The sequence below is a fragment of the Lissotriton helveticus genome, chromosome 1_1 (assembly GCF_964261635.1).
Source record: "Lissotriton helveticus chromosome 1_1, aLisHel1.1, whole genome shotgun sequence".
NCBI classification, from domain to species: domain Eukaryota; kingdom Metazoa; phylum Chordata; class Amphibia; order Caudata; family Salamandridae; genus Lissotriton; species Lissotriton helveticus.
Genome location: NC_136057.1, coordinates 1,060,433,093 through 1,060,454,512, shown reverse-complemented (window position 1 = coordinate 1,060,454,512; position 21,420 = coordinate 1,060,433,093). Strand labels below are relative to the sequence as shown.

At 48.0% G+C, this 21,420-nt stretch overlaps 1 pseudogene; it reads left to right on the top strand.

The window, feature by feature from the left end:
- Window positions 1-19,563: 19,563 nt before the first annotated feature.
- LOC144772080 (small ribosomal subunit protein RACK1 pseudogene) lies at window positions 19,564-20,487 on the top strand (annotated as a pseudogene).
- The last annotated feature ends 933 nt before the right edge of the window (window positions 20,488-21,420 follow it).

The following is a 21,420-nucleotide window of genomic DNA, read 5'->3' as shown; positions in this document are numbered from 1 at the left end:
ATCAGACATGGACTGGTGCATGAAAGTGGAGAGGGCGGTGTAACTATGAAAGCAGAGGTTGCCCGGGTAAATGGACCAAGGTATGGGGTTCCTGGAACAAAAGTAGAGGTTTTATCTGTACCCCATTTGATGAGATGATCGATGTTGTTGACAACGTTACACCATAGGCTGGCTGTTGTGGGGGCTGATGATATCATTTTACAGTTTTTCTCTTTGACCCGATGTATTTTTTTGAGTTATTCTCATTTCTGGTTGTCCTCAGAGATTGTATTTTGTTTTGAAACTGCACCAGTATTGTTTTTCTTTGATTTATGATTGTTTTCAAAAAAACAAACCTATAAAAAAAATTTACAAATTAAAACCATGTAAGATTGATTCTTCATACACCATCAGGATATGTTGAACTTACTCCTGCTAGCTGACAGTGCACCATCTGTACCCCTAACCAGGTAAGGTAACAAATGGAATAGGCAACCTTAGAACATAACAACCTTGACTCCCCAAGAAAATCATGGTAACAGATCTAGAACGTTCTAGTTTGGTTACTCAAGCATACCCAAACAAATACACAACTTGCAGTTTCAATAGTTATTGAAGCATTGTGATTCTTGAATAAAATATGTACACTGCAGTAAGCATTAGAAGGAAACAGAATAACGTGATTTGTATTAACCCCTTCCATGCTGATGATGAGCTCAGCTCGTCATCAGCGTTACCTGCCGTACGCGGATGACGAACTGAGCTCGTCATGTATCGCGGTAATTTAAAAATGCCGCACACAGCGGGAAAAACCGCCGCAGCAATGCGGTTAAGAATGGTAAAGAAGATAAACAGTTCAACCATTTTGCTGTTGCAGAGAATATATGCTTGCATATAAGTACTGTAATATATTGTACTCTTTACTAGCGCTACCTATCCTAGTGTACCTAGGGTGAATGAATCTGCCAGAATCTCTGTAGGGTTATCTAACTCTCCCATTACCTGTGGGTTAGTGTCATCAAGGTGTCAGTCTTGGTGGAAAGCTGGGTATCAAACAAGGGAGTGGTGTTGTTTATATACTAAGCATCACTGCTATTGTGATTCTTCTATGATAGCTCAGTTGCTGAGTATACAATAACAAATAACAACATTTGGCAGAGGGAACTTTGAGATTTTACAGAATGTTCAAGGTTTTTGATAATTGGCCTACGAAATTGAAATGTAAGCAAAGCCATTTCGGAGAATATTATCCTGTACAGGCACCCAAGCAAATGTGTGGCAAATGTTATTGTGTTTAGAAAAAGAAGGCAATTTAAAAGCGTGAGCATGTAAAATGGTAGTGTTCCTTCCCAGTCCTAAAATGTGACCACATGACACAACCTAGAACAGGCTGTCAAGTCTTTTCTTTCTGGATCTCCGACTGTACTGACAAAGTCACTCCCTTCAAGCCCACCGAACTCAAAAGATCCACCAAACAGGGGGCGTGGCCGAGATGGCGGCACAGTAAGACGTGTCCTGTGAGGGCTCCCCGTTCCCGATCCCCCGACCGGGATTAAAAGCGGACCTACCCCATACCGAACCCCCGCCACTGACCGCAGTAAGCTAACGGGACAATAGCTGGGCAGGCTGGGCCCCTGGTGTGATTCGGTGGCGAGGAAAGGGGGCCGCAGAGTGCGGGCGCCGGCCGCGGCGGTCCAAAGGCGCGAAACCCGCGATCCCGACTCCGGCAGGGGAAGGAGCTTACGGACCGAGCGCGGCGCCCTGGGACCGGCGACATTAAACCGGAGGTTCCCTCGGCGGGCGCAGCGGTCCGGGAGAAAGGTGAATGCCCGGGGCGGACGGCAAAGAAGAAAGAACGACCTGAGACGTGAGGTGCCCGCGGGGCCGGCGCTCCGGATCACGCAAGGCCCCGGCTTGGGCCTGGTCGCCGGAGGAGCGGTGGAGGCTGGCTGGGCGGCCTGGGCCCCCCGAAGTGACTCGGGGCTTGGAAGCCCCGCGCGACGCCACAGGACAACTGCACCACTGCGCTGGGAGCCCCCACAACAAGAAATCCGCGATGGGCCCTGAGGGAGTGGCCTAGAACTCACGCGAGGCCCCGGCTTGGGCCTAATCGCCGGAGGTGTGGCTGATATTTGTTGCCCGCAGCAGGTGGGGACGGCACAGCGGATCAGAGGGGGTGGCTCTGGGGAGCGGACTCATGAGTCCCCAGTGCCCGACAACACCGGGAGACACCGCAAGGCCCAAGGCAACGTTGCCTCAGCCTACACGGAGCCGTCACGAGGCCTGGTGGTACGAGGCCGCGAACGAGATCAGCGGACACATAGCCCGGGAGGTTAGAGGGAGCCGGTCTCAGGGCGGATAGGAGAGGTCAAAGGGTGCTCTGCGAGTCTGGTGGAGGCCCTGAACTACTGACGGAGACAAACCGTGCACCCCATTGATCCCCGGGTCCGCTTGCATGGGAGGAGAGGACGTCAGGAGCCGAGGGCACTGCAGCATACAAGGGAGAGCACCGGGAGCAGAGCCTGGGACCCTAGGGAGTGCCCACGATAGTTCAACGTGCCGGGGGCCGCCCCAGGAGGGGCCCGGCGATCTGCGGCGGAACAGGAGGGGCAGAGGGACTGGGCAGCAGGAGTAGAGGCGTGGGGCACAGCTCAGCCCACGGCCGGACACCCGTAGAAGGCACGTTCCAAGATCCAGGGCCTAACGGCCTACGGCCCTCGTGGAGTCACAAAGCCATCCTGACTCGCGACACTCCATTACGCGCCCATCACGGACTGACGGCGGTCCCGCCCAGGGGTGCAGCTCGACTGGGTATTTAGGCCGACAAAGGGGTGAGAGATGGCTTCCAGCCGAAAAGGGAACCGCAACATATCTGAGATGCTGACCAAAGGGACTCTTAAGGTCGACAAAAGCCCAGACAAGCCGGCTTCGACGCCCCCTCCTAAGGGTAAGGACCTCACAGAAGGAGAGGCCCCGGCGACCAAAGCGTTCATGGAGGCCCTCTTCACTTCTCTTAAGGAGGACATCCAAACCTCCCGGCAAGAAATGGCCGAGGATTATAAAGAACTCCGGCGAGATGTCGACGACCTTGGAGAGAGGGTGGCCGCGAATGAGCTCACGGGACAAGCCAGAGGCGAAGAGATAGAGCTCTTGCGGCAAGAAATCATTCGGCTCAACGAGCAACAAACGGACCTACAATCTCACGCGGAGGACCTGGAAAACAGCTACAGGCGAAACAACATTCGGGTCCGCAACGTGCCATCCAAAGCAGAAGGGGACGACATGGCGGGATACCTGCGGACCCTGTCGGTACTTGACGAAGACGAAGACTTCGTTATCCGTATTGATAGAGCCCACCGGGTGGGTCCAGCTCATCGGGCTCAGGGTTCCCCGCCAGACATCTTGGCATTCCTGCCGGACTTCCCTCTTAAGGAGCGCATACTGAAGGCGGCACGTCTCAAGCAACCTCTTCGCTTCCAAGGCCACGCAGTGGAACTGTTCCAGGACCTATCAGCTATCACCCTTCAAAAGCGGAGGTCGTTCAAGGTAGCCACCACCTTTCTTCGCAACGAGGGGTCCCCTACTCTTGGGGGCATCCATTTCGACTGATCTTCAGGTGGAACGGGGCTCTGCACCAGCTGCGTTCTTTAAGTGACACCTGCGCCCTGCTGGGCATTCAGCAAGAGCAGGATCAGCCAGATGATAACGGCGAGGAGAAACAGCCCGGGGCTTCCTCCAGGTCACCAAGGGCGACTAGTGACGGCTGGCAAATGGTGCGCAGGGGCCGACCTTCTAAGAAAAGCCTCAAGCCAAATCCGGAGACAGTGGCGCAGGAACAGGCTGCAGCGATCCATGAGGTCTCCAAGGACACTGGCGCCGACTCCTGAGACGGTGACGGTGGTCGTACTCAGCTAAGTTGTGGCACCACGGTCGGGGGCGGGGCGGGGGGTCCGGAGCCGCCACTGCCACACACCCACACATAAACTCGTTCACCACAGGCCTGGATAGACATTTTAAAGGCCTGGGACAATGTTCACCAGTTGGGGTTTCAAGTTTGGAAGAAGGGGGGTTGGGGCGGGGAGGGAGGATGGGGGATGGGGGGTAGGTTCCGGGGTTCCGTACGGGTGGGTCTCATTGGCTCAGACACAGAGAACGGGTGGGGGGGTGTTCCTCCGCTGGACTGCTGGCAGAACGCAGGTGACTACACACACTCTCATGGCTGAGGAGGCTCTCCAGATCCTCACCCTCAATGTTAAAGGGCTCAACAACCCAATAAAGAGGAGAGCGGTGATCTCATATTTAGAACACTCTGGGGCAGCTGTGTGTCTCCTACAAGAGACACATTTATTGGCTAAAAACTGGTATCGCATGAGATCCAAAGCGTTTCCAACTCAGCTCTACTCCTCCACCACGGAGAAAAAAGCAGGAGTGGCCCTACTGTTTGCTAAACACTTCAAAGGCAGGGTGGGGGACAAAGTGGCGGAGATTAAGGGCAGGCTGCTAGCTCACACGATACACATTGGGAGCTTATCACTTACCATAGGGACCATCTATGCGCCTAACGCAAAACAGGAGGCGTTTCTTACGGGGGCACTCTCGGAGGTTCTCGGCACTAGCTCACGACACATATTGATTGGCGGGGACATCAACTTGGTCATGGATAATGTCAAGGACAGATCAGGTCGTAGATTTGGCGATTCAGGGGCACTGTCCACTGCAGGGAAGCGGTGGCTCACTGACCGGGGGTTTCTGGACACCTGGAGGGAGGCTCACCATACAGCCCCAGGGTATACCTTCTACTATCATGTGCACCACACGTATGCTAGAATTGATCATTTCCTTAGCTCCACTGACTTGGCCCCCATGACACTGGATGTAGAAGTTGTCCCGGACGCCCTATCGGACCATGATGCAGTGGTGCTGCGCATGCGGGTACCACGACAGCGGGCGCACAGTTGGCGCCTCCGCGAAACCTTACTCTCCCGCAAGGGAGTCACCGAGCAGATTAGCCAAAGAATCAAGGACTACCTTACCCAGAACGACACGGGGGAGGTGGCTCAAACAGCGGTCTGGGGGGCGCTCAAAGCGGTTATTAGGGGGGAGTTGATTGCAATCTCGGCAGCAGACAACAGGGAACGGAAGGACCGCCGCCAGGAGCTATCGGCACAGGTGCTGGAGTTAGAACAAGCGCATAGTCGCACGGGGGCCCCTAGAATCTGGCGCAAGCTAAAAGCGGCCAGGGCACAGTTGGCGAGCCTGGATCTTGACCGGGCGGAATACGCCGCACTGCGCCTTAAACATATGTACTACGTAGGGGGAGACAGGACGGGTCGTTTACTAGCCAATAAGCTCAAGTCGAAAACGGTCCGGGCCAAAATCCCACTCATACGCGAGGATGGGGGCCGGGAGCTTCGGGACGACGACCTTATAGCCAAAGCATTTCAGACATTCTATGCTACACTGTATGCGGCTGACCCCATCGCGGCTGCGGATGCGGGAACAGCATACCTGGAGGGAGCTAATGTGACGGCCCTCAACGAGGCAAGCGCCCTGGCGTTAGACGCTCCTATCCGCTTGGACGAGGTGATCTCCGCTATCGCCCGCCTCAAGCCGCTAAAGGCGCCGGGCCCGGATGGATTCTCTGCGGGCTTCTATAAGTCCTTTTGCCCCCTCCTGGCCCCGGTGCTAACAAAGCTGTTCAACTCCTTCCAGGGGCCGGGATCGATCCCTTCAGAGACGCTGGAAGCGGCGGTTATCGTCCTACCCTACCCAAACCGGGCAAGGACAAGACTAATTGCGCGGCTTACCGGCCGATCTCCCTCCTGAACATAGACCTGAAACTTTTCACGGGGATCCTGGCTGCAAGACTGGGCCCTTGTCTCCCCGGTATAATAGAGCCGGATCAGGCGGGCTTTGTCCCAACCCGCCAAAGCGCAGATAACACCAAACGCCTGTTGCACCTGATCGATAAAGCGTGTTTTAACGCCTCGGATGCAGCCCTTCTATCGGTCGACGCTGAAAAGGCGTTCGACCGGGTTGACTGGATCCACCTTGACCGGACGCTTGGGAGATTTGGAATGGGCGAGAGGTTCAGGGCATGGGTGGCTAGTTGCTACACCTCCCCTCAGGCAACGGTTAAGGTAAACGGAACGAGCTCCACACCATTCGCCATAGGCCGCGGCACGAGGCAGGGCTGCCCGCTCTCGCCCCTACTGTTTGCCCTCTACATAGAACCGTTTGCCCAACGAGTGAGGGACAATCGGGCCATCAAGGGCATTACTTTTGGGGGCGAAGAACATACGATCAGCTTATAGTGCAGACGACGTCTTGGTGGCTGTTAACGACCCCAGGGTCTCGATCCCAGCGTTCCTGGAAGAGATGGAACGTTTCGGTGAGGTGTCGGGCTTTAAGATGAATGTTAGCAAATCGATCGTTCTCCCCCTGGGGTGCAACGCCCACCAAGCCCACAGGGGCTTGTTTAACATAGGTGGGCTAACCACACGTACCGCGCTCCCATATTTGGGGATCGAGCTAACACCTAATACGGCGCAAATCGTGGAGCTGAACTATACTAAACTGCTCACAAGCGTCCAGGAGGATATTCGGCGTTGGAAACAACAGCCGCTCTCGTGGCTTGGTCGGGTAGCAGCGGTTAAAATGTCCCTGCTACCAAAGATACTGTATTTGTTTCAAACCATCCCAATCACCCCCCCGATAGGCATGATCAAGAAGTTGCAAGACACCATACAGCAATATGTATGGGCAGGCAAACGCCCAAGGATGCGGCGAGACCTGCTCGCACGCGTTCCCACGGAGGGAGGGTTGGGGGTCCCCGACCTGCGGAGGTACTTTCAGGCTACAGAGATGCGATACTTCCTGGAGTGGTCCAGGCCAATGTCAGAGAAGCGCTGGCTATTCCAGGACCGGGCCATGGCTGGGATGCCGCTTTGGAAGATCCCATTCTTGGCTCGAACGGACAGACCAGCATACATTAAGAAATCACCCATCACCAAAACGCTTCTACAGGTCTGGGATGCGGTTTCAGTGACACACGGCCTCACATCCTTCCCCTCTCCAATGACGCCACTGTTCGAAAATCCAGCATTTCCTCCGGGAAGGGTCCCTGGCTCCTTCCCGCAGTGGAGACTGACCGAGTGCAGTTCCGCAGGCCACCTATTCGACACACAGGGCTTTATGTCACTTAGGGACGTACAGGAAGGGTACTCAATCAATAACCCGCAAAATTATCAATATTTCCAACTGAGGCATTGGCTCACTGGAAAGGACATCATACCGCACGTGGGCCGTGCTCTCAGTCCTTATGAGAGATGGCTTCTTGCCAAGACCTCGGATAAAAGGGCGATCACTGAACTGCACAAGATTTTAACTCCGCCCCAGCCACCGAATAAATCCGTGGGCCAGCAGCGATGGGAGAGGGAACTGGGACGCGAGCTCTCACACAGGGAATGGCAGGACATCTACTACCGGGCGCATCATACGGCCCGTAATGTAGCCAGCCGGGAAGCGGCGGTGAAGGTGGCCTATTACTGGCACCTGACGCCAGAGCGCCTACACAAAAGCAACCCCCGCAGGGACCCCTTGTGCTGGAGGGGCTGTGGACACATAGGGACCATGCTTCACCTGCTATGGGAATGCCCGATGGTGCTGGACTACTGGGTGGAGGTCCTTCGGGATGTGGATGAATGCTTCGATACAGAGATCCCCAGCTTTCCTGCGTATGCGATCCTGGGCCTGCCCAACAAACTCACCTTTCCACTCAAATCTATTCGGGGTCGCCAAATGGGACTGGCCATAGGGGCAGCATCGCAACATATTCTTTCTCTTTGGGGTACCCCTAGGAAACCCACTCACACAGGGTGGCTCCATAGATTGTGGTATACACTGGGGATGGAGCGGATACAGGCGTCCCTCACACAGTCCTCAGACGTCTTTAAAGAAACATGGGCACCTTTGATCTCCCTGTTGTCCCAAGAATTCCGAGAACTCACCTGCCCCAAGTATCTTAGAGTCCTTAGACTAGTTGATGACTTCCATACGCCGCCAGGAGATGGGACGTGAGGAGTCAGTGGAGGACACACTTGTACACCATACACCTACATAGCTATACACACCGGACGGAAGGGGGGGGGTAAGGGTTAGTTCTGAGAATGGGGTAGTTGGGGTTAGGGAGGTCCTCTGGGAGGCGGGGTAAGGGGGGGGTTTGAAAGACAGTTAAATAAGGTGCGGGACTCCAGCCCTCTTGCGCGGACTCAAGGTACTCTGCTCCGTAACTGGCTTCCTGCTAAATGCATTGGATTTTGGGGCGGCACTGCACTAGGGCTTTGTCTATCTGTTGGCTGAAATGTTTTACTTGAATGCAACTGTCAATAAAAATATATTTGATCAAAAAAAAGATCCACCAAACAGACCAGTTGGTACACCATGTAACTAAGAACTACGAAATGCAACTGCAAGCAATTTGAAAGAAAATGGTGCACATATTCGGGGGCAGATCCACCTTCAAGACAACCCTCAACCACTACCACCAGCTCCTGAAGGAGACACAAAAGAAAGCCCTGGTGGACTGAGTTGAAGCCAGCTCAAACCATCGCAAAGAATTCTTCAACATCGTTAGAAAGTTTTACAACCCCTGAGCTACCAAAAACATCATCACCCCTTCCCAGGAACTTTGCAACACCCTTGTGGACTTCTTCCATGAGAAGATCTTCCCATCTACAAAAACCTCAAACCCCAACCTGCCCCCATAAACCTCTTCAGTCACTTCACCCCCACAAATGTGAGCCCTGACCACCTACTCACCTCCTGGCTGACCCCAGTGAACTCAAGAAATACTGTCCCATCTCTCTGCTCCCCATTCCTACCATAGTCCTTGAAAAGCCAACAACCATCAACTCACAAAACACCTGGAGAACAAAAACCTTTGGGAAATCTCCCAATCTGGACACCGCACCAACCACAGCACAGCAACTGCCGTGATTACTGCCACCAACAACATCCGAACCCTCCTTGACAGGGGGGAAATGGTGGCTCTGATCCTCCTCGACCCCTCAGCAGTGTTCAACACTGTATCCCATCATACCCTAATCCAAAGACTTAATCACATCTCAATCCAAGTAGACACTCTCAATTGGATCACCTCCTTCCTCACTAGAAGAACCCAGAGAATCTGCCTACCACCATTCACCTCAGAACCCAAGAATATTGTCTGCTGTGTCCCTCAAGGCTCACCCCTCAGCCAAACACTGTTCAACACCTACTTGACCCCCTTGGCCAACATCATCAGAGCCCATGGACTAAACATCATAGCCTATGAAGATGACACCCAGCTCATCCTCTCACTTGCAGAAGACCCCATCACTGAGAGAGTCAACCTCCGCAGATGTATGACAAGCATTGTAGACTGGATGAAAAATAACTGCCTGAAACTCAAAACAGGCGAAATAGAAGTGCTGATCTTCGGTAACAACACTTCCAGGTCGAACAAATCCTGGTGGTACTCCGGACTAGGACCCTCACCCACTCCAGCAGACCATGCTTGCAACCTCAGCATTATCCTGGACATTACTCTCCATGAAAAACCATATCAATGCAGTCTCATCTGCCTACTTCCTCACTCATCACATGCTTGGGAAAATATTCAAAAGGCTCCTTGTCAACACCAGATGAACCGTCACTCTAGCCTGAGTCACCAACCACCTTGACTACGGCAACAAATTATATGCAGAAATCTTCACACACCTCCTAAAGAGACTGCAAAACATACAACACTCATCATCCTGACCCCTTCTTAATACCCCCCAAATAGACCCACATCACCTCTCACCTCAAAAAACTCCCCTGCTTCCCCAGTCTGAAGGGATGTCAATTCAAGAAGCGTATCTACCACTACAAAGCCCTTCAAAACCAAGGACCAGCATACATCAACAATCACCCATCACCTGAACTTCCACTATCCCTCCGGAGACCTGCATTCTGCCTCCCTCTCCCTTTCTCGCACCCCCGCATCCACCAAAGCAACAGTGGAGGATGCTTCTTCTCCTAATTGGCTGCTAAATCCTGGAATGACCTCCTACTTGGGATCCAGACCTCCACCTCTCTCCCACAATTCCTTAAAGGACTGGCTGTTTAACTGAACCCACCCAAATCAGTGAGTCCTTCAGCACCTGGATAACCTCACGCGTCATTAGCCGTGCTTTATAAATCCTGATCGAATAATTTATTAACACCGCATACTCCAGGTTGTCCTGTTCATTTTTCTGGCTTTGACTTTCCTGATGAATGGAATGTTTCTTTGGGCTGGCCATGTTTGGGCATTATTTCAACACAACAGCAAAGAAGCCAAACAAGTTACAAGGTATTTGCTAAAACCTGTGACACTAAAGATGTAAGTTCTACAATGTGTTTTGGGTGTAGAGTCTCTGCATCCTCGAGGCAAATGTGTCACAGATACCCACGCTAGAAGTGTCACTGTAAACAGAAAAAATGAGATCTGGTTTTATCAATGCCAGTCAGCTTACCTGCCGGAATAATGGTTAGTTGAGGAACGAGGGGCCATTGTTTTTCAACCTCCATGCATAAGAATAAAAATGCAACTGTGTAGGTGAAGCCTCTCTGTAAAGAATGACAAAAAACCCATGTTTATATAAAAATAACAACTCACATGACGACATGCTTTTAAGTGCAACAGACATTCTGAGTTCTGGAGTAATGGCAGTGGCGAACACTGTAGAAAATACCCCTTCTACAGGGAGTAGCAGTGAAAGCAGAGTGAGGAAGCAGATTACTGACAATGAATGGGGTTTTGTGGGGAGTTATCATTTTCTTCCCACATGGTTGGAGTACATTTTCATTGTAGCCAGATTTCCAGTTTTAATTTGATTCAGGGATGAGTCACTGTCAGTGTGACCTCATCAGCTACTTCATTAAAGAGTGGCAATGGAGGAGCATTGCCCCATTGCCTGGCTCAGAGCGAGTAAATGTAAATAAAACAATGTTCTTGCATTGTTTTATTTTGCATTTGCCAGCTTTTAGCTAGCACTGTAATGAGGGGTGGTGCCTCGGCACAGGACGGGGGAGGAGGAGTGCTACTTGCACCACACACCCTATGCATATGTGTCCGCCTTTGCAGCCACGCCACCATCAGTTCTGAAAGCTTATCAAGCGGAACTTTGGCATCACGAGAAAGAGAATTTACAGAATAAAGGGGTATATTATCAAGGGGTTTATCTCCGCTTTTTTGGCTTTAAAAGCCAAGAAAGCGGAGATAAAATGATCTCCCTATTACCAAGCTGTCGCTAACACCAGTTAGTGACAGCTAATAGGAGATAGCGACCATCTTGGGCCCCGCTTTGCATGTCAGTGATATTTATCACTAATGACATGCAAAGTGGGCGTGCCAAGATGTTAGCGACTGGAAACAGTCGCTAACATCGCTATCTCCTATTACCAACTTTTGGAGATATTCGCGCTAAGCGCGAATATCTCCAAAAGCTAACACCTGCCCTGAGCAGTTCTTCACCATGTTATCCAATGGGAGGTGGATAACATGGCTAAGAGCATTTGCTCGATAATGCATGAATATCGCTGACTTTTCAGCGATATTCATGCATTGCGGCCGTTTTTTATCGCATTTGCGATAAACCTTGCTAATAGCAAGGTTTATCTGCGATAAAAATCGCCGATGTGCGGCGATAATTTTTGTCTGTAAACAAGTTAGAGACAAAAATTATCGCTAGTTGTTGGTAATATACCCCAAAGTCTTTCGTAAGCTTGAGTAGAGTTATTTTCACATCAAAAATGTTTACAAAATCCAAGTAAGGCACAGCAACTATACAAAATAATACAAAAGTGTGTCCTAGCTCCACATGTGTCACTAATACGACACTAGTCGTGATTCTCATTAGAAATATTTGACTTTCTGACGTTATCAGAAAGTGAGGATCAAACTTAATTTCTACATGTTTTCACAAAAAAACACAAGTTTTATTTCTCCTGGTGCTTTCAAGAAAGCAGGTTTTAGAATTTCTTCATGTGCTGCAATCAAAAACCGAAACTGTCCTTTCGGATTCCACCACTATAAATATGACATCGAAGAAAAAAGGGCTTTTCATGTTCAAACATATTGCAATTTGAGACATAGGCCCGTATCTGTGGGCCGTTATAATCTCCCTCATTTCCCAAACCTGGAATCATCGTTATTGGGGTTCCAAGTAATTCCAGAGGCAGGGGAAACATGCAGAAATCAGTGTTTCTACACCAATACCCTCACGTTTTCCCATTGAGTTTCTCAAGGAAATTGATCTCTGTGTGAAATGCATCAATTTTATAATTCCAGAAAATAGGTCTGAACACAGTTTTATCTTTTCTATGGAAGTATTGAATGCATGTATGTATGTTTTTTTAAGTTTCATGTGCAATAGTGGTTACAGCAGTATCAGGTTTGGCATGTAATGGCACATATAGAAAGGGTCTTCAGGTCATCCTTTTTCCACTGTTGGCTTGAGACATTATTAAACCCTTATTGGATCACCCCACAGTAGCATTTTATTCTCACGCCTTTTTCGTCAGCCTAGATGTGTCCTTTTGTTAATGAAATGCATGAGGACCCATTTTATAACTGGTGCCGCTCGCAGTGAGGTTTCTTGCCTGTCATTGTTTCTTGACGCTACAGGAGTAGCTTGCCGTCTGTTCACCGCTCCAGCCCCTGGTGAGAGGAGTAACACCATCTGCGTGGCCGCAGAGGAGGCGCGAGGCGCGGCTCCTGGACTGCGAGGCTCAGCGCTTAGCTCCATCAGCTGTTGCCTCTTCCCGTGGGAGCCGCGCCCCCTCCCAGTGCCCCGCCCCCTCTCACCCGATAGTCTTTTAACCAGGACCACAAACGCGCATCGCGGGACGCGCGCGGGTCGGAGCCTGGGGCGAAGCCTGGGCCAAGGGTGGGCCCGTCCTAGCCCGTCACAGACCGGAGGAGACCGGGCCGGGCGCACCCCCCTAACATCTAATGAAAGGTAAAATTTGAGTAAAAGCTCGCTAAGAGGTAAAGAAAATAACAGTATAGCACTCCTCCTAACGACATACTACTAATTCTAGTTCCACATACTCCGTTGTACCTGGCCATCCAACATACAATGTCCACAAGAAGCACCAGAAGTAAGACCATGAAAAAAAACATAACAACTACTGTGGGTCCTATCGAACAGTTTTTACATAAAGTAAATTAAACCATTGACCAAACAGTATTGCTGATTGACCGCCGTGTCTCATATGAGCTAGACCAAGCACGGCGCTCATCGATGGGTATTTTGGCACAGGCCCAAACCCCAAATGTGGTACCCTTAAATAAATCAACCATGGACACAAATGTTGAAATCCACGCGTTACCAAACACTCTTGATCTATCAGTAACCTCACAACTGTCTAACTCACAATCTTCTGAGGATCTTGAACTGACCCCCGATATCTTTGCAAGCTTACAACCAATGAACACCGACTTAACACAGTCCGAACTTAAAGCCATAAGGGAAGGAGCAATCCCTAAAAAACAGAACCACTTACAATTACGATCTCATAGTTCAGAACACATAATTGTCACAAACCTGGATACTGTTTTACCCTCTAGCCAACAAACTCAACAGAACACCGACTTTATAGAATCCTCTAAGAACATTTTTTCCGATGTCCTCATAGTTGAAGACCATGCAAACAGTCTCAGCACCAAACCGAATCGACAAGAAAAATCGGTTCCCCGCATGGAAAAAAGTACAAGTCACTCCAAAGTAGACACATCTTTGTTAAACAAAATTTCGGAAATAATAACACATCAACTACAACCCTTACAAAAGAGCCTTGAAATAATAGAAAAACAAGTGGCTATATTAATCGCCTCAGCTAAAACAACCACCAACCTAAGGAAAAACGATCTCCCCGTTTCTCTAGGCGCCGCCACCGACCAAGGAGAAAGAAACGCAACTAACCTATCAAAACAACCAGCCAACAAACCAACTCCTACTAACACTATTAATACCACAATGAAAATGATGAAAGATTCGGAAAATAAACCAACTAACCAGATCAATTCCGCGAAAACAAAGCTTGATCAAAACAACACAAAACCCATTTCCACCACTCAAAACCAACCAATCACAGATTCCATTTCAACTAATGCTAATCAGATAAAAATTTCCTCCATTCCACCTACTGCAAATACTCCCAGACTTGATCAACCACAGTCTCATAACAGCAAACCTGGACGATCTAATAAGAGATGGCCAAAGGTAGTAAATCTTCCCCCGGAAGCAGCTCCCTTCGTAGCCATATTAACGGGTGTCCCCGAATTAAGCAGAGACACGGACGAACCCACCTGGTCTCTACTTAACAAAGCACGATACTGGTTAAACATCAACAGGCCCAACCACTCTAATAACAACACCAGAATAACCACGGTAAGAAGGGTTTCCTGGATAGGTCATCAGCCAAAAACAACCTCCGGGGACTGCATAATCGTAAACTTCGAAAATCCACGTGCAGTCGATTACATTTGCTCCTGGGACACTCTAGAAAATAACGAAGGAATAAACGTCAAACGCCTATCCTTTTTCTACCCCCGACAAAATCATCGCTTTGAGGACCCCAGTTGGCCTTCAAACTGGTCCTGGAGTCAACCCGAGCAAGGACCAAGAAACTGGCATCAGGTTAATAGGGGACAAGGAAATAACCAAAGGTCCCACCCTCAGGGGGATTGGGGAAATGAACACAGAGAACGAGGTGACTGGAATAATTTTGGCAGAAGATCTTATCAACATACGTACAACGAACCATGGTCGGGAATCCCGACCTTTAATCATTTTAGCTGCCTAGATATGGTTGACTGACCACCATCACAGTCCCACATGCCAAGCCAAACGTACAAAACTAGCATGCTACTACCCTCATCACCTGGTATCTCTAAACCAAATACTCCAGGAAAGGCTCAAAGCCCAATACAACGAAGAACAAAAGATACCATCCTAAAACCCATAATTCCAAATGGAGGCCGCCAGTTTGAAACCAGACAACATCATGTCAATCTGGTCACAGGTCCGCAGATCCCGTCACTATCCCCCTTAAAAAAGCGACTGCCTGAAATGGCCCAGATTGGAGACGAACCAAACTTAACGACATATGAGCTATCCCCTCCTCCTACAACCCATCTTAACGCCAATACAACCAATGTCGAGAGGAACCTGTTATTCTGGAACGTGGCGGGTCTCGCAACCAAGTACAAAGAGAAAGCCTTTTTGGACCTGGCCCAGACAAACGATCTAATATGTCTTCAGGAGACATGGCTGAATGATCCAGTCCACCTGGTGGGATTCAGAACATACTTCTCGCAAGCTACAAAATCGCACTCAGGGAGAAGCAAAGGGGGTTTAACAACATACATCTCGAACCTTTGGCCCTGCCAGGAAACAACGCCCATAGCTCTTCATCAGAACTACCAAGTAATCAATATTAAAGCAACTAATCAAATTTCCTACACAATAATAAACTTTTACAATAATATGAGCTCGGCGGACTTACTCAAATCACTAAGCGAAATCACTGAAATAACAAATAAGCAAAAAATGAAACATGCTAAAGTCACACACTCAATAATCTGGGGTGGCGACTTCAACTTACACATCTGCGATAAAAGTAACGCACTCATCTGTGGGATTACTGATGAACAGGATAACCCCTTAACTCATTTTCAACACACGGAGGAAGGAACAAATATACAAGCCGTTATGTTTGAGTTGGATTTGGGGTTTGCGAATATGATAATGTCACCGACAATCCCATTTACGTCAACTTTTCATGGTAGAGGCGCTCAAACACTAATCGATTACATCTTGGTTTCTACCATTAATGCAGAACGCATAAAACATATCGAAGTGATTAATAATGTACTCAGCGACCACTATCCCCTCAAATTAATATACTTAGAACCCGTCCGCTATAAGAACCCAGCAAAGGATAATTTTGTCCTACTGCATCAAGAAAAACTCACGCTAAACAGGTTGAACGGCTTCACCCTAAAATGGGGTATTTTAGATCAAGAACTGACCACAAAAAGAATAGTTGAAAAATGCAGGACACTTATCGATAACTGTTTTAATCCTTCTGCCACTGCGAAAGAAATCCTGAGCGACTATGACCAAATAGTGAAGACCATAGGAAATGAATTAATCAAACCCAGAAAAGAAAACAACACACTTAGAAAAGGATGGTTTAATACCAAGTGCACAAAAGCCTATTCTAATCTAAAGAAAGCCCTAGCAAAGAAAGAACGAAACAGGGAAGAGATAGTCAATTTAAGGAAATCATACGCGCACGCACTAAAACAACGGAAAAAAGAGATACAACTCAACCTCTGGACTCAGCTTTTAGACAGCAGCTTGCAAAAAGATCACCTAGTATTCTGGAGAATAGTCAAAACTCCATTCTTAGCTGGGAACAAGGAGGGCCCATCCTTGGATATTGCAATAAGTGCGGAGGACTGGGTGTTGTATTTTTCAGGGGTTTTTGGAGTGGCAAAAACTGGAGATCTAACTCCTCGACCTGACCTTCCACCGGTGAAATATCCGTTAGACATACACTTTACCATCAACGAGATACAGAAAGCTATTAACCTGGCAAAAAATGGTAAGGCGCCAGGTCCAGATTCCGTTCCAATGGACCTTTACAAATTTCTTCCTGACCTCTGGTCCCCACTATTAACAAAAGTACTGAACGCAGCCAAAGAAATCAATCTCCCTAACTCATGGTCAACATCAATCTTGGTCCCTATTTTTAAGAAAGGCAATAGAGACAGTCCTTCCTGCTACCGACCCATTTCGCTCCTGGACTCAGTGGGAAAGATGGCAGGAAGGATACTTCTTGATCATCTCCAGGAGTGGTCCAAGGAACAAGGGCTCCTTTCAGACCTTCAATACGAGTTTAGGTCAGGCCTGAGCACCGTGGACCAAGTTCTGAACTTAACCCTACTGGCCGCAAAATATACAACTGTAAAAAAAAAACAGTCTCCACATGGTCTACGTTGACCTTACGGCAGCGTTTGACTGTGTGGTACATTCAAAACTTTGGCTAATAATGCTGGAAATGGGGATTGACCCTGCAATAGTGGACTTTTTACGTGAGCTATATTCTGGCGCTACAGGCAAGGTAAGATATGGGCTGGAAGGACAACTTACGGATAGCTTCCCAATACAGAAGGGGGTCAGGCAGGGGTGTGTATTGGCCCCCTTCCTATTCACGCTGTACACCAACGGCTTAGAGGCAGCAATGCTACAGGGAACAAAGGACTTTCCAACAGCAGGTCGGCGACCAATTCCGGCACTGTTATACGCCGACGATGCGGTGATCCTCGCTCGAACTCCAATTCAGCTACAAAGAGCTTTAAACAATTACTGCACTTTCATGACCAATCTTAACCTGAAAGTTAACATAAAGAAAACCTTTGTGATGCATGCTGGCAGTAGGGGGAAAAGGGTGAAAACAATCTTTGTGGACAACTTACCGCTTGAAACAACAAAAACCTATCCATGTCTTGGCATCACCATCGATGAGGAGTTCAAATGGAAAGACGCAATCAATTCCCGCAAGCTATCGCTCATACGAACAGTGGGCGCTCTAAAAGCCTTTTCTCTTCGCCTAGGAAAAAAACCCCTGGCAGAGATGTTAAAGATCTACAATGCTAAATGCATTAGCACGGCGATTTTTGGAGCAGGAGTCTGGGGAATAGCAAATGTTGACCAAATCCAAAAAACCGAAAACACCTTTTTCAAATTTTTATTAGCAGTCCCCAAAAGCATGACCACCTTCGGATGCCACCTATAACTGGGAGTGGAACATATCTCCGACCTTATCAAGATCCAACCCATAATGCTATGGCATAGAATATGGGCTACGGACGAATGCACACTCACCAGAGAAATTATTGAGGACTGCATGAACCTAGAGCACACGGAAAAGATAAAGTGGCTACACTATGTAAAAACTTTCCTGACAGATATCGGCCTCCTGAGGTTCTTTAATGACCCACAGTCAGTAACAGACATAGCAAAAAAAGAGCTAAAAAAGATATGTCTGTCTCACTTAAACCAACTAAGGCTGATGACAGAAATAGGCAAGCCATCAGTACAACACTGCCTCATGATACAAACTGTACCATCTATTCAACCATACCTGCAGCAAGACCTGACTCAATTCGAAAAGTTACTGCTCACCCGTTTCAGGTTCAATCTTTTCCACATCATGGTTTCATTTCCCACTCAGAACAATTGGACACATAATACAATAGCGTGCCCCTGCGACTTTAACTCTCCTCAGTCCACAATCCACGTTCTTTTCTTTTGTACCTTTTACTCACCATTCCGTAAGAGATGGATTTTACCAGTTCTAAAAGTAATGAAGGTCAGAAGATGTCGTCCAGCATTCCTGGCATTGCAGTTCTTGGAGAATTCCCTAGTATCAAAATCTGTGGCACACTATCTTAGAATGTGCCTCAAACATCGCATGAACCTTTGAGTAATCCAAGAACCTGTCTTAACATGGACCCTAGTAAATATACTGTATAGTATAAGAGTCCTTAATTACAACAATTCATGAACTTTTAACTTCTTCTTTTATTTTTGGTGTCTTTACTGTGTAAATTTGTACTTTTGTGGCTTTCATACTGAAAACCGAATAAAGATATTTTGAATTTGAACTGAAAAGCAGACTCTGTCATCACATGTTTGATTCTTTATCTCATTCATGAATTGTATATGCAAAGCAATTTTTTTGTTTTGTACTGCAGTAGGATTTTTTTTATTTGCTTTTTCATTGGGTGGACAAGAACACATAAGTGTCTGCATCACCTTAAGATGTAAAAGGCTAGTCTTCCTTTTACCCGGAGCACCATGAGGTTGCTACCGGCAACCATGTTTGGACCAGGAAAGCTGAATTTGCACTGTATAGCAAAAATATGTCCTCAAAGAAGAATTCAATGAACATGGAAAGCTGCATTTGTGCTATAATACCAACGTATGTTCTCACAGAAGATGGAGGACTAATAAAAATATGTTTAAAAAAACAAACAGAAGATAGAGGACTGCAGATATACTAAGGGTATGATCGGTATGCTCTTGTAAAAAATAGAATGTAGGGGGAGACAGAACTGTAGCTGAGGTTTTATATCGACAGCAGGCACAATCATCAGAAACAAAAAGAGCCCATGGTTTAGAGGACAAACGCTTTATCATTTGCTTTCAGGTCCTTAGCAAAAAACTGAAAGGGTCATCGTTCAAACCCCTATTAGTGGTAATATCAGTTAAAATGGTACTGACATTGTCATACAGCAGTACAGCACTGTATGGGAAAGACGCTGATCTGTTAAATAAATTACAAGACACAACATACAAAAGGGTCTTTCAAATCCACCAGTCAGCGTCCCCAGCGCAGATGAGATTAGAATTTGGGGTAATCAACGAAACGCTGCTTTTGCTCGGCCTCTTGTCTGTCTCCATCCTCCATGCGTGCCATCCCTCCTGGCCAGCTACTGCCATTTCTGAGCAGATGACCCTTCGGGGTACCCTTAAGGGCCACAATGGATGGGTGACGCAAATCGCCACCACCCCTTAGTTGCCCGGCATGATCTTGAGTTCTAGCCAGGGTGAAAGTGTAATCATGTGGAAACTGACCCGGGAAGAGAACAACTATGGCATCCCTCACTGCGCTCTTCGAGGACAATATCACTTCATCAGTGACGTGGTCATTTTGCGCTCTCGGGGTCCTGGGATGGCACCTTGAGGTTGTGGGGTCTTAATACAGGCACCACCACCTGCCGCTTTGTGGGCCACAACAAGGATGTTCTGAGTGTTGCCTTCTCAGCGATAACTGTCAGATTGTATCTGGCTCCCGGACAAGACCATTAAGTTTTGGAACACACTTGGACTATACAAGTACAGCATGCAGGAGGAGAGCCACTCGGAGTGGGTTTTCTGTGTACGTTTCTCGCCAAACAGCAGTAACCCCATCATTGTGTCCTGGGGTTGGGACAATATGGTCAAGGTGTGGAACTTGGCTAACTGTAAGCTGAAGACCAACCAGATTGGAAACACTGGCTTCCTCAACACGGTCACAGTCTCCCCTGACGGCTTGCTTTGTGCCTCCTGGCGGAAAGGACAGACAGGTCATGCTGTGGGATCTGAATGAGGGCAAGCACCTGTACAACCTAGATAGCGGAGACACCATCAATGCTTTGTGCTTCAGCCCCAACGGCTGTGTGCGGCCACTGGCCCCAGCATCAAGATTTGGGATCTAGAGGAGAAGATTATTCTGGATGAACTGAAGCAGGAAGTGATCAGCAACAGTAGCAAAGCTGAACCACCTCAGAGCCCCTCACTGGCATGGTCTGCTGATGGGCAGACCTTGTTTGCTGGGTACACGGATGACCTCATCAGAGTGTGGCAGGTCCTCATCGGGACGTGATAAATATGCAGATAAAAAATATGCCTTTATTTCTGTTGTCTGTTGTTTGAATCAATGAAACGCTGGGGAGAATGTACGCAACCATTAAGCAATGGTACAGACTGAAGCAAAATGCAGCAGAGTCGGAACTGAACAAGGCTCTGCGGGAGAAACCAGAGATGAATGACAATTCTCCTTATAATCAATGCCTAAAAAAACCTTTATTAGCAACCTGCACAGGTGAGCTTTGGAAAACTAGCCTGTCCTACTCATCATTCAAACAAGCTATAAATAAATCAGCAAAATTTAATTCTTTGCTAGTAGAAAAAAACATCTTCTGTAAGAGGAAACACGCCTGGATGGTAATTGCCAACTAAAAAACACTGACCCCAGCACCATATCCAGACATCACATTCTCGGCCTATCGAAAGGCACATCTAATGGCACTGCGTTTAGGTAAACTGCCATCTATTGCAGACCAGCCATCATGGGTCCACACAGTGCCGAAAGAATGTAGATTATGTGGTGGCAGTAAAGAGGATTTTATTCATCTAGTCTGCACATAGCCTAAACTGATAAATGCACAAGTCACTTTATTAAAAAACGCTATGAACACCAGAAAAATAAGGATGTGCAGATCTGCAATCATAGCGGGCTTGGACCCAACTGACACCTTACTGAACTGGCAAGTAATAAAGTTTTTTACCATACACCAGCAATTGAATCTTGAGCCATCGTCCGTTAATATTGAACTAGACTGATTGGCCATAGAGAATAAAATTGTACATTAAAACATTGGAAGGCACGACAAGAACACCTGAAAGTATTCCCTTTAGGATAGTGGACTATGGGCCAACTAACCCCCGACAAATTAACTGTTAATTATGTATTTTATAAACAACTTGACATTAATAAGTGATGAATTCATTGTTTACTAAACATTTATATATATTT